The sequence below is a fragment of the Dasypus novemcinctus genome, chromosome 31 (genome assembly GCF_030445035.2).
Source record: "Dasypus novemcinctus isolate mDasNov1 chromosome 31, mDasNov1.1.hap2, whole genome shotgun sequence".
NCBI lineage: Eukaryota > Metazoa > Chordata > Mammalia > Cingulata > Dasypodidae > Dasypus > Dasypus novemcinctus.
In genome coordinates this window covers 27,624,497-27,635,109 of record NC_080703.1, presented here as the reverse complement: position 1 = coordinate 27,635,109, position 10,613 = coordinate 27,624,497, and the positions used below count along the sequence as shown (strand labels likewise).

At 37.8% G+C, this 10,613-nt stretch overlaps 1 non-coding gene across 1 annotated transcript; it reads right to left on the bottom strand.

The window, feature by feature from the left end:
- Nucleotides 1–2,018: 2,018 nt before the first annotated feature.
- Nucleotides 2,019–2,122, bottom strand: LOC111767186 (U6 spliceosomal RNA). Its single transcript, XR_002799074.1, has one exon. It is a non-coding gene; the product is annotated as a U6 spliceosomal RNA (small nuclear RNA).
- Nucleotides 2,123–10,613: the final 8,491 nt, after the last annotated feature.

Here is a 10,613-nt window from a genome sequence, read left to right as displayed (position 1 = left end):
TCTCTGTGTCTATTTGCTGCGTCTTGTTTCTTTGTCTGCTTCTGTTGTTGTCAGCGGCACGGGAATCTGTGTTTCTTTTTGTTACATCATCTTGTTGTGTCAGCTCTCCATGTGGGTGGCACCATTCTTAGGCAGGCTGCACTTTCTTTCATGCTGGGCGGCTCTCCTTCTGGGGCACACTCCTTGCGCATGGGGCTCCCCTATGCGGGGGACACCCCTGCATGGCAGGGCACTCCTTGCATGCATCAGCACTGTGCATGGGCCAGTTCCACATGGGTCAAGGAGGCCTGGGGTTTGAACCGTGGACCTCCCATGTGGTAGACGAATGCGCTAACCACTGGGCCAAGTCCGTTTCCCCATGGAGCCTTAAGAGAGAGAGAAAGGCTGTTATCCTTGCAGACATCATCCGCCATCTTGCTTCAACACACAGCAACAGACTTTGGGTAAGGAAGTAACTCTTATGGCACCTTGAGTTGGGCTCTTTAGAGCCTTGTATCTGTAAGTTTCTATCCCAAGTAAATAACCTTTATAAAAGTCAATATATTTCTGGTACTATGCATCAGCACCCCTTTGGCTGACTAATACACCATTGCTTGGTAAGCTGTAGCTATATTAGTTCTTATGGGACAGTAGTAGTCCTTTCTCTTTGTGTGGTTAGATTATGGATTTTAATGCACTTATGGTCGTGATCTCCATACTTAAGTATCTCAAGGTACCATAACATTTCCACTTGAAATATTGGTTAAAGTAATCTGCACAAGCATGATAAAATAAATGTTCTAATACTGACGTTTGCATCTACTTATATAGGTATCCTGATGTGTGAAAGCTACTTATTTCTGCTACCAGAATATCCAGCCAGAAATTAAAAGGTTTTTCCTTTAACTTATTTAACCAGGTCCTTGGTAAGCATGGCTATGTTTGTAGTTTCATTACCAGAATCACCAGTCACACTTGCCCCATGTCTCCCATGAATAGTATTACAATATTACACAGCAAAAACATAGCAAATGTAACTAAACAATAACAAAATATATAGCCTTTTAAAACAAATAACTGGTATTCCTCATGGGTATATTACTGGTTCCCCTAAGCAGGACAGTGGCAGCAAACAGGCTCATTAGAACTCTTTGGATTGCCTCTCTGTTGGTGGTTCTTCAGTTCTAGAGTACTGTCTGCCCATTGTGTGTAATCTGTACCTGCTCTTTCATTAAAATAAAAAATTACAGAAAACAAACTAGTTAACAAATCTGGATGTTGTTCACTCAAGCCTTGAATAATGCCTAAACTCTGTCTAGCTCATTCAGAACTTGTTTAGGGAAGTCAGTCTCAGTAACTTGAGTAGTGGAATTACCAATGTCCCACGTTGGTGCCCCATCTATAATGCCCCATGTTGGTGCCCCATCCACAATGCCCCACGTTGGTGCCCCATCCACAATGCCCCATGTTGGTGCTGGGTTCTCCCAGTCATCCCAGGCAAGGTCCTGGAGTTCCCAGAAGAGCTGCTCACACTGATGATGCTCTGCTCCACAGCTCCTCCCCACTCTTTGAAGGTGTTGAGGTTACTGTGGTACAGAGTTGGTGCAGTAGGAGTTCCGGGTATATCAGCAGAGGGGAAGTTGTTTGGCAGTGGGACAGCAGCAATGTAAAAGTTGGACAGGTTGAAACTATTGCTCCTGGTTTCCCCTTCTTTCTTGCAATGAGTTTGGCTTCCAACCAGGATGAAGATTGAAAAAATGAATAATAGATCCTGGGCTGCCATGAACGGTACGCTGAGGCACATCTGCAAGTTAGAAAGGCATGCTATTAGTCTGATTAACCTGTGCTAGATGTCTTTTTCCTATGGTTAGCCAGTATGTCTTGTGTGAGGTTGGTGCTGTAACTTCTCTGAAATCAATAGTTCTGTCAGTGCTTCTAACTAACTCTTTTCCTTCTATTCCTTTTTTAGTCTCTTTTTCTGCATTACCTAATTTCTTTTATTTTTCTGCTTATATAAAGAGTATTTATTTGGGGTAGGAGAAAATATGGACTGTTTCATGAATTTGCATGTTCTCCTTGTTCAAGGGCCATGCTAATCATCTCTGTACTCCAATTTTAGTATATGTGCTGCCGAAGCAAGCACTACCAATATTTTTATTTCAGTAGATTGTGATCAAATCATGTTTATCGAGCTAGGTAATTTCAATATTCCCCTGTGATTTAAGTCTTTAGCAACCTTCCAAACATATTTAGACCAACCTTTCGGGTCTGTTTCAGTTGTTAATATTCTCCATTTTTGTCTTAGTAATCATTGTATCTTTCTACACTTCCTGCTTCTGTGGGTATTTTTGCTAAATGAAAATTCTTGCAAATTCCTTCATTCTTTGTCTGCTCTGGAACTTATTTTTCTGAAAATGCCTGCCTTGATCTAATTCTTTGATTAGAGGGTCCCCATATTATGCTATCCAAGTTTTCAAGAACTTTAATAGTTGGTTTCTGATCATTCTTTTATTTACAAGGAAAGGCATTCCAATTCTTGATCATGTCTACTATATTACAAGAATAAGCTTTATTTTCTGGTAGTGTTATTGGATCTATTTAATCAATTTGTATTATTTAAAATGTTGTATCTGGTTTTTGTTTATTAGATACAATATTTTTAAGTTTCCATGATTTAAGGATTTTACAGGTCTCATATTTGTGAACAATGCCTCTTATAATATGAACATAATCTGGGCAAATTCCACTTTTCATCCAGTTATCCATACCAAGTAATCTTTGGTGTCCTGTAAGTTCCTGTGCCCATTCATATATTTTCCTCAGTGCTGATACGTCATCTTTCTGTATTTTTCATTCTCCTTTATCTTCCCTTATTGTTACTTTAGGTACAATTTTTCTATATCCCTATGCAAACCGGGTTAATCTGTCCACTGCATCACTATGTTTTGTTGTCTTAGATTTGTCCTTCTAATGTGCCAATACCTGTATGATAATGATATTTATTTTTGGATTAGTTATTTTATCTCATATTTCTTTACCCGACAAATGTCTCAGGTTCCTGGCTGCTGAAGCAAATACCATGTAATGGGTTGGCTTAAACAACGGAATGTATTGGCTCACTTTGAGGCAAGGAGAAGTCCAAAATCAAGCTTTATCAAGCCAATGCTTTCTCCTAGAAGACTGTGTTATTCTGGGTTTAGTTGCCAATGAACCTTGGACCTTGGCTTTTCTGTCACATGACAGTGCACACGACAGCATCTCCTGGCTCCTTGGTTGCATTGACTTCCAGCTTTTAACTGCTTCCTGTGGCTTTTTCTCTACCTGACTTTCACTCTGCTTATAAAGGACTCTAGACACTCTATTAACCATATTAAAGCCTCACCTGATTCATTTGGGCCACACCTTAAGTGAAGTAACATCCTGAAGAGATCTAATTCACAGTGGGTCCATATCCGCAGGAGGGGATTACGTTTAAGAACATGTTTCTCTGGAATATATAGCTCTAAGACATCACAACAGCTTTCATGGTTATTAATTTGCCAGTTATTCAGTTTCCATGATCCAGACCATATTGCTACTCCATTAGCTACTGCCCACAAATCTGTACATATGTATATTCTCTTCTTTTTCTCTTTCAGCTTTTGTTTAGTTGCCAGACAAATTGCTGCTAAACTGCATATTGTGCTGAATGCCCTGTCCTCTTACTAGTTAGAGTTCTTTGTTTTTTTTGGGTTTCAAGGCTGCAGTCTTCCAGCGTATTCCAGAGGAAGTCATGCTGGCTCTACCATATGTAAACCATGCATCTTTAAGTGCCCCCATTGCCCAACTGCTTGCCCTTGGATCAACTCACTTCTTAGAAATTCCAGCAAGCTCACAGTCAGCAATGCTGAGACTTCCTCAGTTTATGCAGAGAACTGACCATCCATCTGAAAGTCCTGCTTGGAAAGTGACAACCTGTTGATCAAGCACAATTCCTCTGTGCTTATTTGGTTTGGCTTTGCCCATGCTAGTATAGTTGATGGGATTTGTAGCAATGTGGTTTATTTTTATGTTAGTCCCTCTGTATGCTGCAGTTCATCATACACTGCCCAACCATTATTCTTTAATGGCAAGTATCTGGTCTCAACTCACAGAGGTTTTTCAGTCCAGACGCCTACTAGATAAAATAGATAGACTTTGGGTGTCTTGGTCCACAAGGGTCATGTGGCCAAGCCCTACACAAATACACATTCTAGTCTAAATTTTGTGCCTGGTACTATCAGTGTTAATGTCTGATAAGTTGTCATTATATCTTTTAATTGTTGTAGCAGTTTGATATAGTTGTGAATTCCAAAAATAGATATTGGATTATGTTTGTGATCTGGTCTATACCTGAGCATGATTGAGTTATAATCAGGGCTTTGATTGGGCCACATCATTAGGACATTGAGTTCCCACCCCTTTGGTGGGTGGGGACTCACAGATAAAAGGCAAGACAAAGGACAGAGTTGGGGGTTTTTAATGTTGGAGTTTTGATGTTAGAGTTTGATGCTGAAGTCTTAAACTGGCGCCCCCGGAAGTAAACACACAGAGGAAAGAGAAGCAAGCCCCAAGAAGAAAGGAAACTTGAACCCAGAGAGAAGCAAGACCCTGGAAGGGAGGAACCCTGGAAGGGAGGACCCCAGGAAGCCCAAACCTTCGCAGACGTCAGCAGCCATCTTGTTCCAACGTGAAAATAGACTTTAGTGAGGGAAGTAACTTATGCTTTATGGCCTGGTAACTGTAAGCTCCTACCCCAAATAAATACTCTTTATAAAAACCAGCCAATTTCTGGTATCTAGATTAAATGGGGGTAGTTTTTCAAACCTGAACAAGGATGTGAATGCTTAATTTTGATCCTGACTTAATTCTTCAGTAGTTCTAATTGCATAAATTAATTTTCCAATTATATCAGCACCTGTGAAAGTTATGAATCGAGCCATTCTCTCATGACTTAGTGCTGATTTTAGTATAATTTTCTTAATTTTGTCAGTTGCTTCTGGTTATAAGGAACTATTGATATGACCATCATAAATCCTAGCCAATAGCCCCAGCCTTATCAGGGTACCAGTGGCAGCCCAAGCAGAGGGCAAAGTCCCTTTGTTTACTACTGTTAAATTTGGTAAAAGCCATCTCAATTTCCAGGTCCTAGATATTCAATCGAGCAATGATCTTTCTATTTCTGGATGTTCTTCACCAAAACTTGTATTTGTTCTAGTCTACCATTAATATTTGTTTCCCAAGTGCATTAATTCACTGCCTATTAGTGGCAAATTATGTCCTTGCTTTAGTGGTTTTCCCAGTTTGTGAGAATTCTTGCCTTAATTTTAAGATTCCTTGTCTGGGAAATGCCCTTTTCTCTGTTGCTGCAATAAGGTCATCTCCGTTATGGTTGTTAGTAGTTTTAACTGTTGTCGTGTGCCTTGCTACCTATCCCTTGGTCTTTTAGAAACAATCCTGTTGAGACCAGCTCAACAAAGGAACGACTCGAATGGGAGGTGCCACAGAACTTAAGAAAGAGACACAAGAATTAGTAAAAGATGGGAACAGGGGACTCAGAGTCTCAAGCTTCCACATCATTTTGACTGAATATCTCAGGGAGGGGAGAATAGTTACTTTTGTATTCTTTTGGTAAACTTTTGCCAGAATAATCACCATCCACATCTTTCCCATGCCTTCCAAGGCATAAATGTTTCTTTCTGCAAACAGTTGCAAGTTGTTCAGGACAGAGTTCCATCCTGAAAGGACCTGATGTTGTAAGGTCCATACCCTCATTTGCATTATGGAAATATTTTAACCTCCGCCCATATCTCCACATTTCCCCATTTTTGTTTTTGCAAAGTAATGAGTACAACTCGGGTGGTTTCTTGTTGTATTAATTCCCGGAGGGTTTGTAGCGTGCATCTGAGGACTAAACACAAACAAATAGGACAGATAATTAATATATCTCCTAGAAGACCCCCTCCCAACTCTTAATCTATATCGTAGGGTTCAGGGATCTTAATCCATCTGCAATTCCTGTCATAGTTTGTGAGGCAGGGAGCAATTGCAAATGAGCATGTTGAATGCTTGTTACTTGGGATTGTAATTGAGAAATATTTAAGCTTAAATTTTCTCTATGGCCACGCAAATGACGTTTCACTGATTCCTAAGGAATATCACTGCTATTATATACATAGGGATCACACAAAAACTAGATATATGTCAATCACATTGTAGGCATAAACACATATTTACAGTTTATAATTCTTCCAAGCTTAGAACAGCATTTTATACATAATCCATACTGCAATAGATTATACAGCAACAAACAGTAAGACTTCTAACTAGCAGACATTTAACGAATAGACTTTCATTTTTCATGGGCTTAAGATTCCCAACCAGCAGGGCTATATATACCAGCACTTGATCAAACATGACTTCATTTTCCTCTGTTTGTATAGTTTGAGGTATAGGCAGCAACAAATGATTACTACTCCCCCTTTTTGGGCTGTGGGGAAGCTGGAAGTTTACATCATAATATCAATGCTTTTGTTGGTCCTGCTCTTAGCATCTTTGCTGAACTTGGGGCCACAACTCAGTGATGAATTTAAACTTAGTCCATTGAGTCCATTGTGGTGAGGATTCATTTCTAGGCAGAAAATAATAGATGGCTTGTTGTAAGATTCCCGCTGCAGGGTCTGCAGCAGTGAAAGCATACCTCATCCCTCCCAAGAGCAGGAGGGGTCTGATGTCACGGTCATTGCAGTGTCAAGAAGGACACTCACGGGTGATGTCCATGAGCTGCTGGCAAGTAACAGGCAGCTGGGTGTGCCGGGCTAGGCACCACAAGGTTTGGTACTCATGATGTTTGCCCTTCTGGTGGAGCCACTCTGCTTCTTCTTAGGTCTCAATGGAATGGCTCTGGATCTTCATGAAAGCATCTGCCTCAACAGTCCTGAAAGGGATGTTAGAGAAGTGGACAGGGATATGATAGACAGTTCCCTGTCACTGCTGGCAGGCATCCCAGATGTTCTTCCACAGATCTTTCCCCCATCGAGGGTGATTCACAACAGTCCATTGTTTCTGTCTTGTTTTTAGTATTTACAATCCACCCTAAGATAGGGATGGCAGTCTTCAGAGTGACCAGACACTATTTTGGGTTAAGTTTTTCACTGTCAGCAGGGCTGCACACAATTGCTTTTTACATTGTACTTTTGGCCCCTTCCCAGAATTGTGATTAAAATCCAAGGGGTGAGAAGGGGCTGTGGCTCAAATATTTGGGCTCCCGTCTACCATATAGGAAGCTCTGGGTTCGTGTCTCAGGGCCTCCTTGTGAAGGCAAAGCTGGTCTGTGTGCCATGATAGCTGGCTCAGCAAGATGACACAACAGAAAGCAAGACAAGCAGATACAGAAAAAACACGCAGTGAATGGACACAGAGAAGAGACAGCAAAAGAAAAGGAAAAAGTTGCGAGGGGGGGGGGATAAATAAATAAATAAATTTTTAAAAAAAGAAAAGAAAAAAAGAAAGGAACACACATGATCACACAAAGGATGAATAAAACATTAAAAAAAAAAAAAGAAATCCAAGAGGTACTTGTTTAGAATGCTACCTTTGCCACAAACCCCACCCAAAGCCAATATTGGTGTGGCCACATCCAATTCACAGGGTAAGTCAATGTCCACCTTCTCCCTCCCCTATCTTTTTTTTTTATTTTGAAGCCATCTGCTGGAGGTCCTCCTGCTCCCATGAAAGACCTTTCCCAATTAACACATTCAATGGTTTTAATATTTGAGCTAAGTGAGGGATGAAAGACTTTTAGTATTCCAACCATATTACAAACTCCATTAACACGAGAAAACATTGTACTTTATCAATTACAGCAGAGGTTATAGTTTTGTCTCTACCCAACCAAACAACTTTTAAGAATTTGATAGAGCAGTAGGGACCTTACAGTCTGTCCCAATTGTTTGCCTATTTCAGGCTCTTATGATACTATTGTCTCTGACATTTCTTTTAATTTTGATAAAAGGATTACTGTTTAACAGAATGTCATCAGTAGAGTTTCATCCACAGATTTCTTCTACGCAGCCAGATTCTTTGCTACCAGGTCATGAAAGATAGTTGGGGTAGGCACATAGCCTTGGGGAAGCACTGCAAAAGCCCATTGTTGGGTTTTCCGCAGGTAGGGGAATACCAGCTGGCTTGACTTGCCTAAGGAAACACTAAAGAAAGTCTTAGCAAGTTTTAAAACAAAGTGATAGTGACCCAGCTGGACATTAATTTCTTGCAACAAACTAGCAATATTTGGGACTGCTGCATACAACAGTGGTGTTACTTTAATTTACGAGAAGAGGTTGTTTCGGTGACACATACTATTTTTAATAATAATTAAAACCATGATTAACCACATTGTACTTTTGTTTAATATTATGCTGAAACATTGGTAAATTTTCAGGAATTTTATACCTTCATTAAGTATTCATATGAACTTCTTACTTATACAACTTTAATTAACAGGATTAAAGAATTTTAATTTTATAACACTTTTAAACACTTTTAGTTCAATTTATAACATATTAAAGGATCTTAACTATTTTATTACTTTAATTTTCTCAAGGTAAAAGAAAAAATCTTTTGCATAGTTTGAAATAAAAAGATACTTTTCAGGATTCAACTTTGAGAAGGCAGGTTTGAACATTATGTTCCTGTAAAAGTGATAAGACTTGCTTCTTAGAAAACCAAGGAAATGACAAGGTTAAAGTACAAGAAAGTATTTTGATAAAACAGACTTTCTTTCTATACTGATTATTCAGGAAAAAAAAAACTCTTTATAAACTTTTACTAAAACAGACTAATTATCTGAGAAATTTTGAGAAAGAACAAAATTTTAACTTTGCATCAGTATATTATCTGATACTAAAGCTGTTAAAACTTTATAGATAGATCCGTTAAATCTTACTCAACTTTAACCATAAAAATTCCTTTTCCACAAACCTTCTGCACTTTCTGTATTCATTCAGGTTTTGTCCCACATTTTACTCTTTCTTAATAACCAATCATTTTAACCAAACAGAAAATTATTTTCTGTTTCTTTAATAATAAAACATATTCTATACATCCTACATAAATAAGTTACCAAAATGATTTTGGAAACTGTCTCCAAGCAAACTTCTTACAACATACGATTACCATCAATCCTAAACAAACTTGTCGAAATAATGATTCCATTTGGTTATATACAAATATAACTTTTCTTTATTTCAAATACCTAGTAGGATGCAATACTAGAAACAGTCTTTTAGAAACAAATTAGCAAGGGATGCTGGCTGCCAACAAGTTTTCCTGTTAAAAGATTACTTTTTGTTATTATTATCAATTCAGTTTTTTGTTTAATAAGACCTTCTTGGAATTAGCCATTTAAACACTTTAATTCAAACAATGCTTCCACAAACTTCCCATAATTATTTATAGCCATATAGAATATAATTATTTTCTTTTAAGACAAATTTCACCTTCACAGAACACATTCCCTTACTTAATATTAACCACAATACTTTTTATAACTTGCCATATGCATTCAAGTTTTGTCCTGCATATTTTCATTTTGATTTTATGAAAATTAGGCATCTTATTTTAGGACAAAAAACACTTTTTTGAACAAATTTATTGAATTTCAGTCAGCACTCCCACAAACTTTTTACCTTTTTAAATATTCACTTAAGTTTTACATCCTTCATTTTATCCTGTGAAGAAAAATAAACTATTCATATCAATTTAGCAAGAACTATTTTTTATAAAGAGACAGTAATTTCATTAATCAAGACTTAAAATTTTTATCATTGTAAAGATCTTATTAATATTTAAAACTTATGTATTAATATAAGCACTAGTTTAATTTTTGGCCATTTGAATAGAACTCTTTTAGAAATTTTTATTTATCAATTTACATTACCATCCGGAGGTATCAAAATATACACGGACATTGAACAAACAAACACAAAAACAATTACAACACACCAACAGAAGCATAAAGTATACAATTTGACTCATAATTCTCACTTTTTTGGTATAGCTGTTTTTAAGCTCTCCATCATTTCACATCTTAGATTTTACTGCTTTTAAGATTTCTTCTGGAAATCTTGCCTGTAACATGCAAGCTTGTTCTTGGAAACACTTTTATTAGTAATCAGCAACCAGTTAAGATGACTTGAGCAGTGTAAATGAAGTTAAGCTTTTATTTAGCAGTTTAGACAGTTAACACACATTTTTTGGATTACTACTCTTTAAGACTGTACTGAAACTTGAAGTTTAGGAGTAAGCTATTGATTCATAACCAAAAGTTCCTTTTAATGCCTTGATAAAAGTTTTGTATTAATGTTGTAGAAGTCGAGAGAGGTTCAGTTATTTGCATATAGAAAGGCCAGGGCTCAGGAATAATTTTGGTAAGGAGAAAGGATTTATTTATGACCATCCAGGCTCAGAGCTTCTCATTCCAAAATCCAAGCCCTGAACAAGATTTTTGAGTTCTTTTTATACAGAGGAAGGGCCAAATGGTTCTTTGTTTTAGTGCTCAATAAGCTTGAATTAGCATATATCTTCCACATCCTTGGTAAGCTTTTAGCATAGACTTT